This window comes from Dipodomys merriami, unplaced genomic scaffold (assembly GCF_024711535.1).
Source record: "Dipodomys merriami isolate MVZ:Mamm:240054 unplaced genomic scaffold, mDipMer1.0.p SCAF_13, whole genome shotgun sequence".
Taxonomy (NCBI): Eukaryota; Metazoa; Chordata; class Mammalia; order Rodentia; family Heteromyidae; genus Dipodomys; species Dipodomys merriami.
Window position 1 is genome coordinate 34,029,303 of NW_027202604.1, and position 13,350 is coordinate 34,042,652.

Consider the following 13,350-nt stretch of genomic DNA (forward strand, 5'->3'; position numbering starts at 1 on the left):
TGTGCAGCCATGTTAAAAAAAAAAAAAAAGAGAAAACAATTTAGCAATTTCCTTAAAAGTTAAATTTACCACTGGGTACAGTGGGTCACGCTTATAATCCTAGCTATTCAAGTAGTTGAGACCAGGATGGTCACAGTTCAAGGCCACCTGGGCAAAAAGTTCACAAGACTCCATCTCAACCAATGGTACATGTCCCATCAAGCACCAATGGTACATGTCCCATCAAGCTTTCTACCTCCATTTCCACCTATACACTTTGGTGTCATGGCTGACTATATTCACTGATTGTATGCCTCTGTATTCCTCTTTTTAGTTCCTATCTGCCAGTCAAGATATGATTCAGCATCCTGATATTCATTTTGTGAAACCGCTTGTTAATTGTTCAAAGGGGTTACATCACAGAAACCATGGAAATCTTACTCCGGTGCCTGATAAACTTAAAAAAAAAAATCTCTTCATCAGTAGCCAGCAAATATTTTTCTGAGGCTGGCTTCCCTATTATGAGTGTCATTAAAACAGACTATAGAAACCATTCAGATAAACAGATAAAGGAGATTAGACCAAAGTTTAAGAGTTAGCACTCTCTCACAAATAAAATAAAAAAAAAAGAGTTAGCACTCTCTACAATCATCTAGGCTTTGTGTTTCATATGTATTTTTTATTTTAATTTCTGAAATTTTTGCTATGTTTTCAAAAGTATTAGTCTGCAAAGGATTGAATTTGGGAAAAGGAACGAAGGAAAAGGAAGGAGGGAAAAAAAAAAGAAGACAGATGATCTAACTCACCACAATTTGAAAATACTTTCTCAAATTCAACTTTGTATAACTAAATTAAACATTTCTATTTCAACCCTGAATGAATCACCAGCCTTTCAATTATTTGACAGATTATCTTGATTAGTATTACATTGAGGAACTATATGAAAGTCATGAAAACCTAAAATAGCTTATTAAAAGCCAGCTAAGTGAAGAAAATTAACTAAATGCTCTTAACCTTTTAATTCTGTCAAGTCAAAATGTAAAATGAAAATTGTCAAACCCTTTAAGAGGTCAGATGTGTGTTTTTTTAATAGTTACTATAAAGGTTATAGCTGGCTTGTCCATCAACAATTAAATGTTAATATAAAAGAATACCATAAAGCTATGAAGAAGAATTGGGTAGCTTTATGTGTGCTGCTCCCCAACTACTTCCAAGCTACATTAGGAAGAGCAAAACCAATCACAACATCTGTGCTGTAACCCCATTCGTGTGAGGACAGCACTGGAGAATGCATGTCTGTCCCTAAGTTCTATTGGCAGAGATTTGGGGGGATGAATTTAGCATCAGGGAATATGAGTTGCATCTCTAAGACTGGTGGAACTGGGCTCTAAAACAAAGAAGACGCTTTTTATCTTTATTATGCATCTAACAGGTTCATATGATTTCAACAAAAGAATTGGATAATTTTATAAAAATGGCTCCCTTAAGAGCCAAATTAAAAATATAGAAAAATAGGTATTGTTGGTGGAAGAGTCTCTAAGAGAGAACACATACAACCAGCCAGATGGCCTGTGTCCCAAGACACTATTCTCAAGGCTGAAGAGCTGTGCTACAAGAGACTTGGGACAGCTAAGGTGATACAAATGCACAGTTAGAGCCTGAGTGTGTGTGTGTGTGTGCGCGCATGTGCGCATGTGTGTGTGTGTGTGTGTGTGTGTGTGTGTGTGTGTGTGTGTGTGTGTGTGTGTGTGTGTGTGTGTGTGTGTGTGTGTGTGTGTGTGTGTGTGTGTGTGTGTGTGTGTGTGTGTGTGTGTGTGTGTCCCGTACCAGAGCTTGAATTCAGGAACTTGTATTCTTACTCAGCTTGCATCCTCATGAGTGGTGCTCTACCACTTTAGTCATATCTCTAGTTCAGCATCTTGCTGGTTACTTTTCCCCAACTGGATTTGAACTGTAATCCTCTTGAGTAGCTAGGATTCAGGTGAAAGACATTGGAACTCACCTAAAAATGAATTTTTTTAGAATTTAAAGTATGAAAATACAGAGGAAACCAGGCACAGTGGCACACATCCATAATCCCAGGTACACAGGAGGAGAGGAAGGAGAATCTGGAGAGGCCTGCCAAAGCGAAGTCAGCAAAATCCTATCTTTAAATATAAAATCTGAGGGCATGGCTCAAGTGGTAGAGTATTTGTCTAGCATGGAGGGAGGGAACCTAGGCTGGCCTCAAACCATGATCCCCTAAACTACATCTTCCAAGTAGCTGGGATTACAGCTACAACACCAGCCTGTTCTTTCTAGTCTTCATAATAACCATTCTGATTGTAGTGACATAAAATCTCAGTGTAGTTTTGATTTTATCCCCTGTTGGCCATCTGTATTGTCTTTGAAAACTGTCATCAATTCATTTGACCATCTCTTGATTCATGTATTTTTCTGACATTTAATTTTTATATCGTCTGGGTATTAATCCCCTGCCAGATGAATAGCTGCAAAGGTTTCCTCCTATTCTGTAGGCTGTCTCTTCCCTCTGGCCATTGTTTTTCTTTGCTGTGAGAAAGCATTTTAATTCGATGCAATCCCATTTGTCAATTTTTGCTATTTTTTTCCCTGAGCTATTGGGCTTAGATGTATTTCAAAATGATGAGAAAATAACAAAATGAAATTTTCAACATGAAAACAACTGAGAGATAGAAATGCTTATTACCTGATATGATTTTACATACTGTACATATGTATTGAGTTACTATGCTATACCCCCAAAAAGATGTGCAAACATTATGTCTCAATAAAAAAGAATAAGGAACTCTTATAATCCAACAACAAAATGGCAACCCAAGTTTAAAAACAAGCAAAAACCTGGAATAGGCATTTTTCAAAGAAGCAGCTCATGAAGAAGCTCAGTAACATTTATCACTGGGAAAATGTGGATTAAGCCATGAGGCAATACCTCTTCACACTCAGAGGGATAGCTAGATTCAAAATGACAGAAAATAGAAAATGGTAAGAAAAATGAGAAAAATAGAACACTTGTATACTGCTAGTGAGAATGCAAAATGGTGTTGTCACTTTGGGAAACGCTTGGCAGTTCCTCAAAAAGTTAAACATAGAGTTCCATATGACCCAGCAATTCCTCTACTAAGTATATACCCAGAGAGAATTGGAAACATATGGTTACACAAAAATCTAAGCACAAACACCCATAGCAGTCATTAGTCAAAAAGCAGAACTAAAGCTGAGCGCCAGGGACTAATGCCTATAATCCTAGCTACTCAGGAGGCTGAGATCTAAGGATCACAGTTCAAAATAACCTAGGCAAGAAAGTTTATAAGAGTCTTATCTCTGCTTGTCTTCCCAAAAAGCCAGAAGTGGAGCTGTGGCTCAAGTGGCAGTGTGCTAGAGCAAAACAGCTCAGGGACATTGCCCAGTCCCTGAGTTCAAGACCCAGGACTACACAAAAAAAGCAGAAATAAGACAAATATAAATATTTGGTATCCATACACTAGACCATTACTCAATGAAAGAGCATGAAGCAGGGGTAAGTACTACAGTGTTGGGTAAACCTTGAAAAGTCAGTGCAGAAAAGAAACTAGACACCAAATGTCACATGAGAACAACACAAAATGTCCAGAATAGGCAGAAAAAAAGGTGAGTGGTTGCCAAAGGCACGGGACAGGTAGCAATGGGGAGTGTCAATCGGCCTGGGGTTTCTTTAGGGCTGACAAAATTAACAGTAGTTAATTGTTGCACAACCTGGTGGAGACACAAAAAGACACTGGATTAGATTCTTTTGAGGATGTGTTTTGTAGGTTAAGTGGGTGAATGTTAGTAATAGGTAGGTAGATAAGTGCATAGGTATCTCTGAACATATATACAGCAGACCACTGGCCAAAGGAAAAAAATATGAAGAATAAATAGAGATTACAGTTTTTTACCCCAGTAGAAGTCAACCTCCCAAGTCCATTTTCTAACTCACTATTCTTGGCTTACAGGGAAAAAAAAATATGAGATAGATTTCTGATGTGACTCTCCAATGGGTGAAGGACCAATTACTCTCCTATCTCCAATAACCAGGTCCTACTAAGCATGAAAACTCGATCTCATTCATGCCCTCTAAGTCCAAGTACCCAGAGAAGAAAGAAGAAACAAGGAAGTACATTCCTATTAACAGTACATTTCTATTCCCAGTAAAGAATAAAAAGTTTGTGATATGATTCTGGGAGCTAGAATCAGCCAGAGAATGAGGTCAAGTTCTGAAAGGTCTTTTGATGGCTACAAGACATTAGAATTGAACATATTTCATAATGTCAGATCTCTACATATCTCCAGTGGTACTCAGTAACCAGAATTGTTGACTGGCAATTTAACTCCGCAGCAGTAGAACACTTGTTCAGCATACACAGGCTCTGAGTTCCATTCCCAGCAACACACACACACACACACACACACACACACACACACACACACACACACACACACACACACACACACACCACACACACACACACACACACACACACACTGTAAATTAGAGATAAGATTGAAGTTTTTAAATGAAAAACACTGAGCTTTAAAGAAATGGGATGGGGGGCTGGGAAGGTGGCTCAGTGGTAAAGTGCTTGCCTTGCATCATGAGGCCCTGGGTTTGATTCCTCAGCACCACATAAGCAGAAAAAGCCAGAAGTGGTGCTGTGGCTAAGTGGTAGAGCACTTGCCTTGAGCTGAAGAGCTGAGGGACAGTGCCCAGGCCCAGAGTTCAGGCCCCATAACTGACAAAAAGAAAGAAAGGAAGGAAGGAAGAAGGAAGGAAGGAAGGAAGGAAGGAAGGAAGGAAGGAAGGAAGGAAGGAAGGAAGGAAGGAAGGAAGGAAGGAAGGAAGATGGGATGAGGCTGCTGTAATAGAGTGCCTGCAATGTTCTGCATTTGATCTATGACTGCATTTTCTATGAGAGGCAAAAGCTCCTCACAGCAGAACTGGAGGCAATAAATGCAAAATAAAATAAAAAATTCTGTGTTTCTACAGAAAGGCAACTCATAATATGAACCAAGTTACATACACCACCTCTGCAGACCGGATGATAATTTCATTCTTAATAGGATCACTTCCTCACAGCTCTTGGCCTTATTTAGAGGACCCATTTCCTAAAACTTTCCAGTTTAGGATGCAGAGAACTTAATGTACCAGATGGTACATACATACAAAAAAAACTGCTTGTACTATATTTCATGAGATATTTTTAAAGGATTTTTAAAGGTAATTTGATTATATCTTAGAACTACCTTTAAGGAATCTTTATAGAGATGTATATTTAAAGGGTATGACTCAACTCTAGCAAAAATATATATGTAAGACAGGATACTAGCCATCTGCAAAAACAAGAAAGTAAGAAAAGAACAACTCCAATTTTGAATTACTAAGAGAGTAGATTTAAATGTTCTCACCTGCAAAAATGGTAAATATGTGGGGTGATATGAACACTAATTAGCTCAATTGAGTCATTCCTCCATGTATACTTATTTCAAAGCATCATGCTGTTCATGATAAATAAAATTTTCCAATTTAAAACTTTAATTCTTTAAAAGAATAATCCTGGGCTGGGCATAGTGGACCACATCTATAATCCTAGCTACTCGTGAGGCAGAGATCAGGAGGATTGGAGTTCAAGGCCAGCCTGCACAAAAAGTTCATAAGACACTCCCCACTTCTCAACTAATAGCTAAGCACAGCAGTGCATATCTGTCATCTGTGCTGGCATTAAATAGGAGAATCATGGTCCAGATGTAGGCCAAGTGTAAAAGTGAGATCATATCTCAAAATAACTAGTGCAAAATGGGGATGGAAGCATGGCACTGCAGTAGAACACCTGCCTAGCAAGCATGATACCCTGAGTTCAAACCCAAGAAAAAGAAAAGAAATCCAAAAGAGAAAAACAAAAACAATACATTAGAGTTGTTTTATGAATGTACTGTTAATGGTTCCAAGGGTTCGATCAAGAACATCATGGTTGTTACGTTGGTTGGTTGATTGGTTGGTGTGGTTTTTTGTTTTGTTTTGTTTTGTTTTGGGGTCCAGTCGTGGGGCCTGAACTCTGGGCCTGGGTGCTGTCCCTCAGCTCTTCAGCTCAAGGCTAGCGCTCTACCACTTGAGCCACAGCACCACTTCTGGCTTTTTTCTTTTTGCTTATGTGGTGCTGAGGAATTGAACCCAGGGCCTCATGCATGCAAGGCAAGCACTCTACCACTGAGCCACCTTCCCAGTCCCGGTTGGTTTTTGAAAAGAAGACAGGAATCATTTGTATGGGAAGGAAGGTTTGTACAGAAGTGGTTTGAGATGAAAATGTAAAAAGCCCATATGCTGGCTTCCTGCAGGCTACTCGAAACAAGCTAGTATGTAGCCTGAAGCTACACACCATGAACTGGGTGGCTTATACCATGGAAATTGAGTCTCACAGTTCTGAAGGCTAGATGTCCAAGACTAAGCTGAATGCAGACCCACATTCCCTCTGACAGCTGCAGAAGTATCTGTTCCAGGCCTGCCCCCTACTAGTGCTAATTCCTTGGCTTGTGGTAATACAACTGCACCTCCAAATGCACTCTTCTTGTGCATGCATGCAGGTATGCGAGTGTTTGTGTGTATCCAAACTTCACCTGTCCAGAAGTACACAGTCATAATGGAGTTGGGCCCAAGCCAATTACTGCATCTTAAATTCATCACCTGCAGAGATCCTACTGCCAAGTAAAAGTTCATGACATGCCGGGCACTGGTGGCTCACCCCTGTAATACTAGCTACTCAGGAAGCTGAGATCTGAGGATCACAGTTCAAAGCCAGCCCAGGCAGGAAAGGCCATGAAACTCTTATCTCCAATAAACCACCAAAAAACCAGAAGTGGCTCTGTGGCTCAAGTAGTAGAGTGCTCACCTTGAGCTGAAGAGCTCAGGGACAGCACCCAAGCCCAGAGTTCAAGCCCCATGACTGACAAAAAAAAAAAATGATGTTCCCAGGTTTGGGAGGGTTCAACATTAATGGTGGAGGAGGAGTAAGACGATAACTCAACCTATAACAGCTCGTCAGAGATGCACAAGGAAGAGGAGGAGTGGGAAGGCAGAAAACATACAATGAGTAGAAAGAAGTACATAAAATGAGGCTGGACAGGAGGAGAGCCTAGATCATGAGGACTGCCTCACATTCTTGGCAGTGTCTCCTCTGCACAAGCCACGAAAATAAAAGACCACTGTACTTGCAATAGGAGGAGGGACATTCAGAGACTCTACCACAGACCAAATGGCAACTGGTGAGGTCACTCTAGTTTCTGTTCAGGGAAAAGATGGTGGAAGGTTGAGTTCACCATGGGAAAAGGGCCAGAGAGATGGGAAGAAAAAATGATGTGCAGTGATTATCCACTACAAGCCACATAGTTGGCCTTGGCACTCAAGCTTGCATGGTAACAAGTTACTGAGACCCTCAACACTAACCATGGATTGCATTTGTAGTAAGTGCTTCATCCAGTACTAGGCTAAGACTCAAAACAAAAGAAGAAATCACACAAAATATTTAGCATCTGAGGGTTGAAACAGAATTAACTAGGAAGTTGTTCCGCATATGTTGAATGAAGTTTGGGGGCTATGTTCTTCCCTCATGGTATAACCCCTGTGTTCACTGTATTTGATTCTGGGGCCCCCGCATCTTATATATACATTTTTCTAATGTGGGGAGGGGAAGGGAAATAATAAAATTCTGAAACAAGGATACAGGTTGACCCATTGTAACAATGAGATGTACAAGACACTATGCTGAAAACCAACTTTACAATTTGAGGAGGGGAGGGAAGAGTTGGAGAAGTAGGGAAGGAAGAGGTAGAAGGGGAATAACAAAGGAGGGGGTAACAATGCTCAATAGGAAATGTACTCATTGCCTTACTCATGTAATTGTAACGCCTCTGTACGGTATCTTTACAAGAAAAAAATTTAAAAAAAAAGAAAAAGAAAAGTTAGTAACAAAGGGCAGTGTAGGGAATAGAAAAAAATAAAAGTAGAAACAGTAGGGGGAAAAGAAACTGCTTTAGCCCTTGATTTATATACTTTTTGACTTTTTCATCCACATGAGCCTATTTCCTTTTCAAACAGCATCTTAAGATATTTTATTTTATTTTTGTCAGTCGTAGGACTTGAACTCTGGGCCTGGGCGCTGTCCCTCAGCTCTTCAGCTCAAGGCCAGCACTCTACCACTTGAGCCACAGCACCACTTCCAGTTTTCTGAGTGGTTTTTAGAGACAAGAGTCTCAAAGAGCTTTCATGCCCAGGCTGGCTTTGAACTGTGATCCTCAGATCTCAGCCTCCTGAGTAGCTAGGATGACAGGCCTGAGCCACCAGCACCCAGCAAGATATTTTATTTTAAAAGAAGAAGACCAACAGCAACAACAACAATTCAAGACAATAGAAAAGCAAGCCACAGTGCAAAAGAATATATAGGTACTTAGAAGCTGGCTTTAATCTTCTGGCAAATACTTACCATCTTAATTGTGCTTTCCTAAATGCCTGATTTGTCATTATCATTATATGTTTTATTTAACGTTGTTCAGAGCAAAGAAAAAACATCTTTAAAGGCTCTGTATGACTTAAAGAGACAGCTAAGTCCAATAACAGTGTGGAAAAAATTGGTCTCAGTAATCCCTATTATCATTCTGTTAAACCGCTAATCTCCACAAAACATAAAAATCAATGTACTTATCCAGCCTCAAAAAGAAATTACATTCAAATGAACAGGAGAGAAAAGCTTTGTTGCAATTTTACCAGAATGAAAGCTGGCTATAATAAGATATAATACTAAGAATTTAAATGTTGGTTTTGTAATGCAAAGAAACATACGGGAAGGGGAGGGGCAGGGAAGCAGGTAGAGTTAATGCAGAGCTGTTCCTATTTAATTTATGCAGTTATTAACTAGGATGAAAATGGACTCGCATATACAGTTTCTCTCTTCCCCAAGTTCAGTCTTATGGGAGCAAAGAACTAGAACTCTTTGGTTCTAAGAATGGGAGAAAAAAAGAAGTCCTGTGGCAACATAAATAGCTCTTAGCCCACAGTTATTACAATTTCCACCCTTTTATACTAAACGGCACTTTCAGTACAAATAATGACACCCTCACAAGAGCGGAAGTGGAAAACCGGTTGCTCAGTCAGTTCTTACTTAGAAAAAAAATTGTAGAAGAAAATCTTCCTTCGAAACTGGAAGGTCATAAAACAGTTCTCTTTTAAAAAAAAAAATAGTAAGGTATCTGGGTTTTGTCCTGCCATCTATCATTTATTCTTTTATTCTGTGGCTGCCTATGGAATCTTCCTATCTCCAAACATACTGCAAAACAAGAATTCTGCAGAAACATCTTCATTGATTGGATATTCTGCCCATTGAAAAATAATTTTTATTGAAAATGGCTGTCAGAGCTATTTTTATTACTCTCCTGAAGGCTCAAACTGTAATCATCTACTACACTTCTCTACTTTGACAGAGAGAGAGAGAGAAAGAGAGAGAGAGAAGAATTAGATGATCATCTCTCTTTTTCAGATTGCATATTATGCCATTTTAGAAGCTCCAAGTATGGGCTGGAAAGGAATTGCTCTGCATTTTGGTTGCTTCCAGTGATCTTTAGATAATTTAAGATAGAAAAATCACTGGGAGAGAAAGCATGAAATCCCACTATGAGTTTGTTCCTCTTAAAACTTTTTAGGAGCCAGGAGCCAATAGCTCACAACTGTAATACTAGCTACTCAGGAGGCTGAGATCTGAGGATTGCAGTTCAAAGCCAGCCTGGGCAGGAAAGTCCATGAAACTCATCTCCAATTAACCACCAGAAAACCAGAAGTGGCACTGTGGCTCAAGTGGTAGAGTGCTCGCCTTGAGCTGAAGAGCTCAGGGACAGCAGTGCCCAGGCCTAGAATTCAAGCCCCACAACCAACAACAACAAAAAAAAAAAACCTCAAATTCAACTTCTGGAAGCAACCATAAAGTATATTAAACCTTTCTGTTTGCATTCAAAGACACAGAGCATTTCTCCCTTCTGTGATTGTCAAAACACAAGTTTTATTGAACTAGAACCGTGTGGCTGTCTATTAGATAAGCCAAGTAATGACTCCATCTCCAATTTATCTGAAATTTCAATGTTATATATTCGTTCTTTCACGTTTAAGGCTTTGTTTCCATACAAATCATTTGTTAAAATTCAAATAAGAGCCAAATATTAACAAATATAAATACCCTAAGTAGACTGATAGGTTTGTTGGCTTATTTTCCAGCATAATAAGAAAATGTCCAGGATTAGGCATGAATTTGGAAAGAGGAAAAGCGTAAGTATCAGAAATCACCAAAGGAAGGCAGAGCTTGGTGTTCCCACCAGAAATTGGACTGGCTTCATACATTCTATTTGCTATAAGAGAATGAGTCCCAAAAAGGCAAAGTAATGAGCCCAAGAGTTTACTTCGAGTCTATTTCCATTTATGACTACTTCACCAGAAAACAGGTAGAAAAAAACAATAATAATATAAACAATGATATCAGATAATATAATAATCACATAGATAAACCAATCAACAAAGACAATAATAACAGACAAGTCCTTAATTGCTTCATCATGATGAGTAACTGCCAGTTTCCCGATTTATCTGAGTAGTAAGCAAATGGTACCAACAAACTAGGCAGGAATCGAATTCTCCCCCATAGCAAAATACCTTCACCAGAAATTATCATAGTGTATGTGCATGTGTGTGTGTGTGTGTGTGTGTGTTTCCATTTAAAAAGTAATATTTAAAATCCTGCAGGCAATACAGACACATTCCGAAAGAACCAAGAAAGTTGACCTCCATCTCAAGGATAGCTATTTCTATGAAGTTGACATCGCATGAGTCCCCCTATTCTAGCCCAACGTTGCAATCATTATCCATTCAAAAAGTAGAAGTTGTAAAGCACTCTATTTCTAAATCAATTTAATTTATGCTCAAGGAAGAAGCGCAGATGATGACTTGTGAACTTTGGGAGATACTGAGGGAACTTTACACAATCCTCTTCCATTTCTTCCCTCTCCTCAGTCGCTGCTTTTCCCTGAGCACAAGGACCTCAGGCCCACAGAACGCTACTGTTCTTACCACTAACTCTATCTCATTATTCACTCTTTGCAGCCTTTTCTGCTGGAGTACATGGCATAATTTGTACCTGCTGGGATTCAGTGTCATCAAATTCAGAAGAAGGACTATTTTAAACCTTTTCCTTGCCAAAAAAAAAAAAAAAAAAGAGTGAGATTAAACACAGCCACTGGGAGGCTGAGTGGTAGGACGGGAAGGAGGTGAGTGCTGGTAGTCACAGACAGGAAATGGTGAGAGTGTTTGGAAAGCCAAAATACTCTCACTTGGAGATGGGATATGAATCCAAAGACCCCCTCCACTTAAAATGCTGGTCACAGTTCCCCCAAACATACTACCTTTCCTGCCTTCTTAAATCTTCATCTCTGTCCAGTGAGCTTGGCAATAGTATCGAGCCATTCTATGAGTGAGGAGGCAGGTCCGAGAGAGCCGCACTGAATCGCTGAGGAGTCATAAGCTAACGGTAGAAAAAAAAATAAGCTTTTTCTTAATGACTCCAACATTAAACTGTTTCCAGGCAACAAGAAGACATTTTAAAACTTGTAACTGTTTAAGGTTCATTTCGGCAACTTTTGAGAGATGTAAATGTAGCAAGATCCAGCAAGAAGGCATCCTAGGCAAATCATCCATGACACCACCAAGCCTGCAAGCCTGGTGAGTGAATTCCAATTATACTGGTTCAGGTATTAACTCACAACGAAAGTCAGAGTTAAAACTGATTATTAGTTCTCAAAACATGCTCCCAAGTATACCAGCTCTAGATATTGTTTTGTATCTTCACTAAACTTAGCTTTTTGGTCCTCCCAGAATTCTCTGTTGACTCGAGTTAAGACATTCAACACAAGTCTTTTAGATTGTGTAAATGTGAGTGTAAACATATCACAGAAAAGGAAACAGCTTCTCCAAAATTCCTCATCAGAATTCCTATAAGCATTTTTTTTCATTCTTTCATCATTTTCAAAAAGGGGAAAAAAAAAAACTGAGTCTGGTTTATGTAAAATAGGGATGCTATACCATTTGTAGCTAATGGGGAAAGGATAGGATTCTCCCTCCACCTTGTGGCCTATTTTGGTATTGCTAAGAGCCAAAGCACATTTTTAAGGAGGAAAAAGTAAAACACTGAGCATTGGTGTCCATGTTTCTCGGAATCCCCTCAAGCTCATCTTCCTTCAGTAACACATCTCGGTCTCTTTCCCATCTGTCCAGACTCTGTTTAAATATCCCCATCAGGGAACATTCTCTAACTACAAATTCACTCTGCAAAGATACAGCTAAAAGAAACTCTCTCTGCTGTACACAATTATGCCTCCTAATCTGTTTTCTCATATTATCTACTAAAGATTTTATAGTCTTATCCCCTCTACTAGAGTGCAAATATTTTGCGGACCAATCACATTCAGAGATACACGGAAGCCAGCCTGGGTAACATCTGTTAGTATCAATAGACTGATATTCAGAAAACTTGTGGGCCAGATGTTAAAACTATTCATAGACTGAAACGAGACATGGTGAATACATCTACTCATTTGGCAGTCAGAAAATGCTTCGAATCAGAACATGGTATGGTAGTGCACACTTGTAATTGAAGCACTGGAGAGGCTGAGGCAGAAAGGTTGCAAGTTAGAAATCAGCCGGGGCTACACAGTTAGACCCAGTCTCAAAAATTTATTTTTGCACTCGACCTTAACTTCTCCATAACAAGGGGTGGGGAACAAAGTGATATTACATAACTCACAACTTTTCTGTGAAAGAAAAAAAACACACTTGAAAATCCATATAAACCAGGTGCCAGTGGCTCACCTCCATAATCCTCGCTACTCAGGAGACCAAGATTTGAAGACTGTGATTCGAAGCAGTCTATGAGATTCTTATCTCCACCAAAAAGCAACAAGTGGAGCTATGGCTCAAGTGGTAGAGGACTAGCCCCAGACTTTAAGTTCAAGCCCTAGAACGTGTACCCAAAATAAGAAAAAGCCTTAAAAGTGGCTAGAATATCATTTGAGTAGCAAAGCATCTACTAAATATATTTCCCACAGTCCTATCATAATCCCTAGCAAGTAGTAAGCCATAAATAAGTACTCAATTGTTATAATTAAGAATTTCAATGAGGAATTTTAAGCTAAGTTAATAGTGACTCTAATTCAGTCAGTAATATTGAACTAAGTAGTAACTAAGTTTGTATTAACAATAAAATATAAGCTCTTACTTTGCAAACAACCCAGACATTTTCCTTTTTCCTGTCC

At 39.3% G+C, this 13,350-nt stretch overlaps 1 long non-coding RNA gene across 1 annotated transcript in view; it reads right to left on the reverse strand.

The window, feature by feature from the left end:
* The window catches only part of LOC138824765 (uncharacterized), a 453,914-nt gene extending 442,354 nt beyond the window's left edge, over nt 1–11,560 (reverse strand). The window contains exon 1 of the long non-coding RNA XR_011371179.1: nt 11,446–11,560. This is a non-coding gene — a long non-coding RNA (uncharacterized lncRNA). The remainder of the gene's footprint in view (nt 1–11,445) is intronic.
* Between the last annotated feature and the right edge of the window lie 1,790 nt (nt 11,561–13,350).